We start from the raw sequence: 10,797 nt of genomic DNA on the forward strand, positions 1-10,797 counted from the left end.
ATATGGGGAGGGGGGATATGGGGGATATGGGGGATATGGGGAGGGGGGATATGGGGGAGGGGGGATATGGGGAGGGGGGATATGGGGGATATGGGGGAGGGGGGATATGGGGGAGGGGGGGATATGGGGGAGGGGGGGATATGGGGAGGGGGGATATGGGGGATATGGGGGAGGGGGGAATATGGGGGATATGGGGGAGGGGGATATGGGGGATATGGGGGAGGGGGGATATGGGGGAGGGGGATATGGGGGATATGGGGGAGGGGGGATATGGGGAGGGGGGGATATGGGGGAGGGGGGATATGGGGGATATGGGGGATATGGGGGAGGGGGGAATATGGGGGATATGGGGGAGGGGGGATATGGGGGATATGGGGGAGGGGGGGATATGGGGGAGGGGGGATATGGGGGAGGGGGGATATGGGGAGGGGGGGATATGGGGGAGGGGGGATATGGGGGAGGGGGGATATGGGGGATATGGGGGAGGGGGGGATATGGGGGAGGGGGGATATGGGGGAGGGGGGATATGGGGGATATGGGGGACGCTCACCCTGCCTGCTCTGACGAGGTCGTTCACCTTCTTGTGGCACTGGGTGCCTGTCCGTGGTGTTAGGGCCACAGCGGTGACGGCCTCTGCCACCTCCCTCCACAGACGCCGGCTGTGGCGTGGGGCAACTCTGCGGCCGTGTCCGGGATACAGGGCGTCCCTCCTCTGCTCCACCGCATCCAGGAGCGCCTCCACATCGCGTGACTCGAACCTCGGGGCTGAGCGACGGCCAGCCATCAAGTCGGGTGTTGCGGTCGGCTGTTCCGGTCGGGTGGGGGGGAGCTGCGCGGCCTTATGAGCCGTCACGCCGTGCAGCGCGTATGACGCTGCACGGCGTGAACCACTGCGCAAGCGCGGATCCCGTTACGTCGCTGCTAGCCCATTTCGGGCCGCAGACTATCGGCCCATTTTTATGACGTGACGCAAGTGGGATTCGCGCCGTTTTTTGCGCCGATCGGCGGAGTTTCCGCCGATAACGGAGAATTTCGCCCATGATTTCTGCACTTGCTCAATTTTGCCTGTGTTGGCTGAATTTCCCTTCAGTCTTTGCGGTTCTCCATTTTAAGTCAGGAAGTGGCCAACCCAGGTGGCTACAGGCTCATCATCTGATTCTTCACTTTCCTCATTGTAATCATCATCATCGTAATCATCGTCATTGTAGTCATCATCATCGTACTCAATAGCTTCCCCTGTGAAGTATAACACTGCTTGCAGAATTATGTGTTCAAGCAAGAAGTGACCAATTTCAAAGTCAGCAGCAAGTCTTGCGGCAGAACCTTCATCCAGTTCCCCATCCTCTGGAACTGCAGGTTGACTAAAACAATTGAAGAAAGAGTCATTTGGTCCAGTTTTAATAATCTCCAGCAGAGGGCAGTAGAGCAGAGCTGCTGATTGGCTGTTGTGGGGGAAATTTGCATACATCCGTGTGCTCACCCTAACTTGAAGGTGTACCTGAGCAAGAGACCCTAGCTGGTCAAGTGAAGACAAGCATCCAGCAGAGGGCAATAGAGCAGAGCGGCTGATTGGCTGTTGCTCACCCTAACGTGAAAGTGGTTTGTGGAGGAGCTGTTGTCAAGTGACACTTAAACCCGAAACACTTCTTCAGTGTTTCCCTCCCTACCCCCCTCCTCTAACCAAAGAAAAACAACCGCTGCAAAGATCAAGAGGAAGGCTCGAGGGCAGGTAGAAGTAAAAAGAAGTTGAACCATGATGTCATAGCCTGCAGGTAAGGGATTGGCTGTTGACTGGTAAGTAGTTTTTCTTTTATTTTCCTTCAGGTGTTATCGTGCGGGGCGCAGAGGTTGCTGAGTGAGTGCTTGCTGAGAAGGGGAGTGAATAACAGGTAAGCTCTTTCTTTTCCTTTTTTTATCGAGAGGGGATGGCAGGGAAGCTAGTGCAATGTTCCTCATGCAGAATGTTTGAGGTGAGGGACGCCGTCAGCGTCCCTGCAGATTTCATCTGTGGGAAGTGCACCCATCTCCAGCTCCTCAGAAACCGCGTTTGGGAACTGGAGCTGGAGCTGGGAGGCAGAGGTGGTTATAGGTAGAAGCTTTAGGGATGTAGTTACTCTGAAGAATAAAGATAGATGGGTGACGGTGAGAGGGACTGGGAGGAAGCAGTCAGTACAGGGATCCCCTGGCGTCGTTCCCCTTAGTAACAAGTATACCGCTTTGGATACTGTTGGGGGGAGGGACTTACCAGGGGTAAGCCATGGGGTACAGGTCTCTGGCACAGAGTCTATCCCTGTTGCTCAGAAGGGAAGGGGGGAGAGGAGTAGAGCATTAGTCATTGGAGACCCCATAGTTAGGGGGATAGATAGATTCTGTGGGAACTAGAGAGACTCGCGGTTGGTGTGTTGCCTCCCAGGTGCCAGGGTCCATGTTGTCTCGGATCGTGTTTTCGGGATCCTTAAGGGGGAGGGGGAGCATCCCCAAGTCGTGGTCCACATAGGTACCAACGACATAGGTTGGAAAAGGGATAGGGATCTAAGGCAGGAATTCAGGGAGCTAGGGTGGAAACTTAGATCTAGGACAAACAGAGTTATTATCTCTGGGTTGTTCCCCGTGCCACGTGATAGCGAGACGAGGAATAGGGAGAGAGGAGTTGAACACGTGGCTACTGGGATGGTGCAGGAGGGAGGGTTTCAGATTTCGGGATAATTGGGGTTCATTCTGGGGTCGGTGGGATCTCTACAAATGGGATGGTCTACACCTGGACCAGAGGGGTACCAATATCCTGGGGGGGAAATTTTCTAATGCTCTTCGGGAGGGTTTAAACTAGTTCAGCAGGGGCTTGGGAACCTGAATTGTAACTCCAGTATACAGGAGGTTGAGAGTGGTGAGGTCATGAGTAAGGTTTCAAAGTTGCAGGAGTGTACCGGCAGGCAGGAAGGTGGTTTAAAGTGTGTCTTCTTCAATGCCAGGAGCATCCGGAATAAGGTGGGTGAACTTGCGGCATGGGTTGGTACCTGGAACTTCGATGTTGTGGCCATTTCGGAGACATGGATAGAGCAGGGACAGGAATGGTTGTTGCAGGTGCCAGGGTTTAGATATTTCAGTAAGCTCAGGGAAGGTGGTAAAAGAGGGGGAGGGGTGGCATTGTTAGTCAAGGACAGATTTACGGTGGCAGAAAGGACGTTTGATGAGGACTCGTCTACTGAGGTAGTATGGGCTGAGGTTGGAAACAGGAAAGGAGAGGTCATCCTGTTAGGGGTTTTTTATAGGCCTCCGAAAAGTTCCAGAGATGTAGAGGAAAGGATTGCAAAGATGATTCTGGATAGGAGCGAAAGCAACAGGGCAGTTGTTATGGGGGACTTTAACTTTCCAAATATTGACTGGAAATGCTATAGTTTGAGTACTTTAGATGGGTCCGTTTTTTGTCCAATGTGTGCAGGAGGGTTTCCTGACACAGTATGTAGATAGGCCAACGAGAGGCAAGGCCATATTGGATTTGGTACTGGGTAATGAACCAGGACAGGTGTTAGATTTGGAGGTAGGTGACCACTTTGGTCATAGTGACCACAATTCGATGACGTTTACTTTTGTGATGGAAAGCGATAGGTATATACCGTAGGGCAAGAGTTATATCTGGGGGAAAGGCAATTGTGATGTGATGAGGCAAGACTTGGGATGCATCGGATGGAGAGAAAAACTGCAGGGGATGGGCACAGCTACTGCGTGTCCTTGATAAGTATGTACCTGTCAGGCTGGGAGGAAGTGGTCGAGCAAGGGAACCGTGGTTTACTAAAGCAGTCGAAACACTTGTCAAGAGGAAGAAGGAGGCTTATGTAAAGATGAGACGTGAAGGTTCAGTTAGGGCGCTCGAGAGTTACAAGTTAGCTGGGAAGGACCTAAAGAGAGAGGTAAGAAGAGCCAGGAGGGGACATGAGAAGTCTTTGGCAGGTAGGATCAAGGATTACATTAAAGCTTTCTATAGATATGTCAGAAATAAAAGAATGACTAGGGTAAGAGTAGGGCCAGTCAAGGACAGTAGTGGGAAGTTGTGCTTGGAGTCCGAGGAGATAGGAGAGGTGCTCGATGAATATTTTTCATCAGTATTCACACAGGAAAAGGACAATGTTGTCGAGGAGAATACTGAGATACAGGCTACTAGATTAGAAGGGCTTGAGGTTCATAAGTAGGAGGTGTTAGCAATTCTGGAAAGTGTGAAAATAGATAAGTCCCCTGGGCCGGATGGGATTTATCCTAGGATTCTCTGGGAAGCTAGGGAGGAGATTGCTGAGCCTTTGGCTTTGATCTTTAAGTCATCTTTGTCTACAAGAATAGTGCCAGAAGACTGGAGAATAGCAAATGTTGTCCTCTTGTTCAAGAAGGGGAGTAGAGACAACCCCGGTAACTATAGACCAGTGAGCCTTATTTCTGTTGTGGGCAAAATCTTGGAAAGGTTTATAAGAGATAGGATATATAATCATCTGGAAAGGAATAATTTGATTAGAGATAGTCAACACGGTTTTGTGAAGGGTAGGTCGTGCCTCACAAACCTTATTGAGTTAGAACATAGAACATAGAACAATACAGCGCAGTACAGGCCCTTCGGCCCACAATGTTGCACCGAGTTCTTTGAGAAGGTGACCAAACAGGTGGATGAGGGTAAAGCAGTTGATGTGGTGTATATGGATTTCAGTAAAGCATTTGATAAGGTTCCCCACGGTAGGCTATTGCAGAAAATACGGAGGCATGGGATTCAGGTAATTTAGCAGTTTGGATCAGAAACTGGCTAGCTGGAAGAAGACAAAGGATGGTGGTTGATGGGAAATGTTCAGATTGAACATAGAACATAGAACATAGAAAATACAGCACAGAACAGGCCCTTCGGCCCACGATGTTGTGCCGAACCTTTGTCCTAGATTAATCATAGATTATCATTGAATTTACAGTGCAGAAGGAGGCCATTCGGCCCTTTGAGTCTGCACCGGCTCTTGGAAAGAGCACCCTACCCAAACTCAACACCTTCACCCAACACCAAGGTCAATTTGGACATTAAGGGCAATTTATCATTGGCCAATTCACCTAACCTGCACATCTTTGGATTGTGGGAGGAAACCGGAGCACCCGGAGGAAACCCACGCAGACACGGGGAGGACGTGCAGACTCCGCACAGTCAGTGACCCAAGCCGGAATCGAACCTGGGACCCTGGAGCTGTGAAGCAATTGTGCTATCCACAATGCTACCGTGCTGCCCTTGAGAACAAATAAATCTACACTATATCATTTAACCGTAATCCATGTACCTATCCAATAGCTGCTTGAAGGTCCCTAATGTTTCCGACTCAACTACTTCCACAGGCAGTGCCACAGATTGGAGTCCAGTTACTAGTGGTATACCACAAGGATCTGTTTTGGGGCCACTGCTGTTTGTCATTTTTATAAATGACCTGGAGGAGGGCGTAGAAGGATGGGTGAGTAAATTTGCAGATGACACTAAAGTCGGTGGAGTTGTGGACAGTGCGGAAGGATGTTACAAGTTACAGAGGGACATAGATAAGCTGGGCTGAAAGGTGGCAAATGGAGTTTAATGCAGAAAAGTGTGGGGTGATTCATTTTGGAAGGAATAACAGGCAGGAAGACAGAGTACTGGACTAATGGTAAGATTCTTGGCAGTGTGGATGAGCAGAGAGATCTCGGTGTCCATGTACATAGATCCCTGAAAGTTGCCACCCAGGTTGAGAGGGTTGTTAAGAAGGCGTACGGTGTGTTAGCTTTTATTGGTAGAGGGATTGAGTTTCGTAGCCATGAGGTCATGTTGCAGCTGTACAAAACTCTGGTGTGGCCGCATTTGGAGTATTGCGTGCAATTCTGTCGCCGCATTATCGGAAGGATGTGGAAGCATTGGAAAGGGTGCAGAGGAGATTTACCAGAATGTTGCCTGGTATGGAAGGAAGATCTTATGAGGAAAGGCTGAGGGACTTGAGGCTGTTTTCGTTAGAGAGAAGGTTAAGAGGTGACTTAATTGAGGCATACAAGATGGTGAGGGAATTGGATAGGGTGGACAGTGAGAGCCTTTTTCCTTGGATGGTGATGTCTAGCACGAGGGGACATAGCTTTAAATTGAGGGGAGATAGATATAAGACAGATGTCAGAGGTAGGTTCTTTACTCAGAGAGTAGTAAGGGCGCGGAATGCCCTGCCTGCAACAGTAGTGGACTCGCCAACACTAAGGGCATTCAAATGGTCATTGGATAGACATATGGACGATAAGGGACTAGTGTAGATGGGCTTTAGAGTGGTTTCACAGGTCGGCGCAACATCGAGGGCCAAAGGGCCTGTACTGCACTGTAATGTTCTATGTTCTATGTTCTACCAGTGTGCCGACCTTTTTGCATATACTATATTTTAATAGTCTTCATTGTGATGTTTTTTCCTTTCTTTCAGTCGATCTGGCATCCTGTGCATCCTATAATTTCTGGTTCATCAAAGGAGAAAATGTCTGACTCATCAGGCTCCGACTACATTTGATATGTTTTTGTCATTGCTTCATTTATGAAATACTCATTTGGCTCAAACTTAAACTCCAGAGTAAAACTCATTGGCTGTCCAGGATGTGAAAATCTCACCTCTTAATATTGTAAATGCTTCAAGATAGGCTGTATCATGTCACTGAGCAAATCCATATTTTTGAAGACTGTCAACCAGAATTTCGGAATTTCTTTTGGCTCCCCCTTTTCTTCATCCAGTTTATCTTCCTCCACTTTAACATTTGCTTTTATCTCATCGGATAACTGCTGCATTTCACCTTGTTGCCGTTTGCAATGAACCTCTGTCGCACCGCTGGCTGGAATGTACAGCCGCTCAGCTAGGTTCAGTGCCTCACACGCTTCCGCTCCTTTGATGGACTCCCGTCCCGTGTCCACAATGGAAAATGTTATGGTGTGACGCCTGTTGTGTACCCATGCTTCGAGCTCACAATCTCCTTCCCATTGTAGTCTCTCAGCAGTCTTGTTTGATTAATGACTGTCAGTTTGTTCAAATCTGACAGACTAAGAAGGTTGGCCTTCGCTCCCAGGTCGAGCTTGCATTTAATTAAAGTACCATTGGTCAGCAATGGAATCATCCATCTGTCTTCCATGATATCAGCATGACCATCATTATTGCCGCAACTGGTAAGTGAGACTTCTTTATTTTGCATAATCGGACTCATCGTGTCCTCACTCGAAAAACAGTTCTTCAATGGACGTCTCACATCAATCACGTTGACTAATCCTGTTTGATCCACTGTTGGACATGAAAAGCATTGCTTCGCAAAGTGATTTGTTCTGCCACATTTGGAACACACCTTCCCAAATAATGGACATTGTCATGACCCATGTCGATTGCCGCATCGCTGGCACAAAATGGCGGATCCGGTCGGCTGGTTAAAATGGCCGTCCACACTGGGACCACATTTCTTATTGGAATGCGCCATGAAGCTTAAAGCGCTGGCGTCTTCTTCCACATTGCCAACATTTTCAGCGTATTGATCTGCTGTGCAGCTAGCTCGCTTGCATGACAAAACTTGATCGTGTTTCTAATTTAAGTGCTTCTTCCCTGAGTAGCCTTTCATGTACCTTATCATTCGCTAACCTGAACATTATCTGATCGTGAATCATCCACGACTTTAAAGTACTAAAATTGCACAACTACACCGTCAACCGCAAGTCGGTTAAAAAGCGATTGAAAGATTTGCCCGCCTTCTGAGAACACGTGCGAAAGATATACTGCCTGAACATCTCATTTCTTTTCAGGGAACAATACTGATCAAAGTATTTTACTACCTCATTGAAGCTCTTGCTTTGTGCTTCGCTGTCAAACGTGAAGGTATTATAAATTTTGATGGCTTGAGGATCTGCTATCATGAGCAGCAATGCAATACGCCTCTCATCAAGGCTGTGCCTGCAGGCCAAGGGCTGCAACATAGAGTTTGAATTGCTGCTTAAAAACATGCCAATTCTCATCTACATTACCGGTGACCTGAGCTGGTGGGTGCCTTCAGACCTCCCATCTCAAACTTTCAGTCTTTCCATGCGTTGAGTTCCAGATGCCCATAGTTTACCAGGTAGGTGGAAGAGTTTTCTTTTTTCTTTCTTCGGTCTGTTTTGTCTCATCTTCTCTGTAGTTATCTTCAATTGTTCTACACACTTGGTACCGTGTTATGTTCTGTGTTGTGGCTGTGGTAGAGATGCACACAGAATATCTAGTTCTTTGAGGAGAAAGATAGTTTATTAACAAAATGAACACGTGGAAAGATTAGGTTGTTTTCGTTGGAGAGAAGAAGGTTAAGAGGAGACTTAATAGAGGCATACAAAATGATCAGGGGGTTGGATAGGGTGGACAGTGAGAGCCTTCTCCCGCGGATGGATATGGCTGGCACGAGGGGACATAACTTTAAACTGAGGGGTAATAGATATAGGACAGAGGTCAGAGGTAGGTTCTTTACGCAAAGAGTAGTGAGGCCGTGGAATGCCCTACCTGCTACAGTGGTGAACTCGCCAACATTGAGGGCATTTAAAAGTTTATTGGATAAACATATGGATGATAATGGCATAGTGTAGGTTGGATGGCTTTTGTTTCGGTGCAACATCGTGGGCCGAAGGGCCTGTACTGCGCTGTATTGTTCTATGTTCTATGTTCTATGTTCTATGTTCTATAACTAACGAACTGTAATACAAACGGTTACAAATACGTGAATTCTCCTGGAGCTACTTCTAATGCGACTGTCCTCTAGTACGACTTACTACCAACTGCCGATCTGTGGAGTCACATTGTAGATCACCATCCCCACCTGCTGGTCGGAGATTGCACATCCACATATATACAGTGCTATGCATACGCATATCACCACAAGTTGCATACAATAAATTGATTGCGTGTGTGCTACTAAAGACTGGAGAATCAAGGGCGTCATTCTCCGACCCCCCGCCGGGTCGGAGAATGGCCGTTGGCCTCCGTGAATCCCGCCCCCGCCCCCGCCGAAATCTCCGGTACCGGAGATTGGGTGGGGGCGGGAATCGGGCCGCGCCGGTTGGCGGGACCCCCTGCTGGATTCTCCGGCCCGGATGGGCCGAAGTCCCGCCCAGAAATTGCCTGTGCCGCCAGCGTAAATCAAACCTGGTATTTACCGGCGGGACCAGGCGGCGTGGGCGGGCTCCGGGGTCCTGGGGGGGGCGCGGGGCGATCTGACCCCAGGGGGTGCCCCCACGGTGGCCTGGCCCGCGATTGGGACCCACCGATCCGCGGGCAGGCCTGTGCCATGGGGGCACTCTTTCCCTTCCACCTCCGCTACGGCCTCCACCATGGCGGAGGCGGAGGAGACTCTCCCCACTGCGCATGAGCGGGAAACTGACAGCGGCCACTGATGCTACCGCGCATGCGCCGGGAAACTGTCAGCGGCCGCTGACGCTCCCGCGCATGCGCCGCATTTCCGCGCCAGCTGGCGGGGCAACAAACGCCATTTCCGCCAGCTGGCGGGGCGGAAATCCCTCCGGCGTCGGCCTAGCCCCTCAATGTTGGGGCTAGGCCACCAAAGATACGGAGCATTCCGCACCTTTGGGCCGGCACGATGCCCGTCTGATTGGCGCCGGCTTTGGCGCCAGTCGGCGGACATCGCGCCGTTGGGGGAGAATTTCGCCCCATATGTCACTGAAGACTGGAGAATCATCTGTCCCCAGTCACTGAAGACAGATTTGCAGTTAAATGGAGGAACTCTTCCATAAAAACATAAAATCGATGCCTTTTGTGAGTAGAGGGGTTGGCTCATTTTTATGGCTCAAAGGTCAGAGGTATCGGGAGATTCGGAACTGTGCCATCACCAGTCTGATACACTGGTGCTTCAGGCTGCACACCAGAACAAAACACTCTGTTACACATTGGTGCTTTAAAGGACTGAACCATGGGACCATCATAAATCAGTTGGGATTTTGCAAGGGCCTCCTACAGATGGCACTGCCTAAGAGCTGCCCTAAGTCAAATTCCCTCAGGCTGTTAAAAACCTGAGGGGACTGCCTCAAGGGCAGTTGCTCCAAACAAGGTGGGAATTACCTTTGCGCTTGTGTCAGTCTAGCTGGATGCTCTTGATACTGTAACCCAGTCAGAACTTCACATTCTGAGCCTGTCTCACACAGTGTTTTCTGCTCATTTCTGCCTGAGCTCCCTCCACCAAGAGCGTACGACAGGATATGCCTTAATGAAACAATGTCAGAATTCTGTAAACTTCCTCCTGTACTCCTGCCCTTGGTCATAAATGCAATCCATGTGAAAGCCCATAAGAAACATTTTATTATCGACAGAGATAAAATACTTGTATTCTTATGGCAAAGGAAGTTCCAACCTTTTCCTACAGAGCAAAAAGGATTGTATTTTCAGTTGGGAATGGGTGGGTAAAAGCATTTATCACATCATTCAGAAGATCCCAAAACATTTCACATCTGACGGATTGCTTTGTAAGTGTGTTTACTGTTCTTCGGTAGGCAAACGTGCCAAGTCCTAAAACAGCAATGAGGTGAACACCCAATTATTGGGGTAAATTTCACCACATGGTCAGCAGTCTGGCAGAATAGGCTGCCCACTCATTCCCGAAACCATCTGATATTCTTTCCATTGAGAGAAAGTACGTCTCCCGATATAGTGCCTTTTACGACGGCACACATAGCTAATAAAGTTTTAACTTTTGAATTGTAGTCATTGTTGAAAAATGGATAAATGTAGCTGCCGATTTGTGTACAGCAAGACTCCAAAAAAGACTTCAATGATAAAAACA

At 49.0% G+C, this 10,797-nt stretch overlaps 1 pseudogene; it reads right to left on the reverse strand.

The window, feature by feature from the left end:
- Positions 1 to 1,108: 1,108 nt before the first annotated feature.
- LOC140418113 (uncharacterized) lies at positions 1,109 to 10,279 on the reverse strand (annotated as a pseudogene).
- Positions 10,280 to 10,797: the final 518 nt, after the last annotated feature.

The sequence above is a fragment of the Scyliorhinus torazame genome, chromosome 5 (assembly GCF_047496885.1).
Source record: "Scyliorhinus torazame isolate Kashiwa2021f chromosome 5, sScyTor2.1, whole genome shotgun sequence".
Lineage (NCBI taxonomy): Eukaryota > Metazoa > Chordata > Chondrichthyes > Carcharhiniformes > Scyliorhinidae > Scyliorhinus > Scyliorhinus torazame.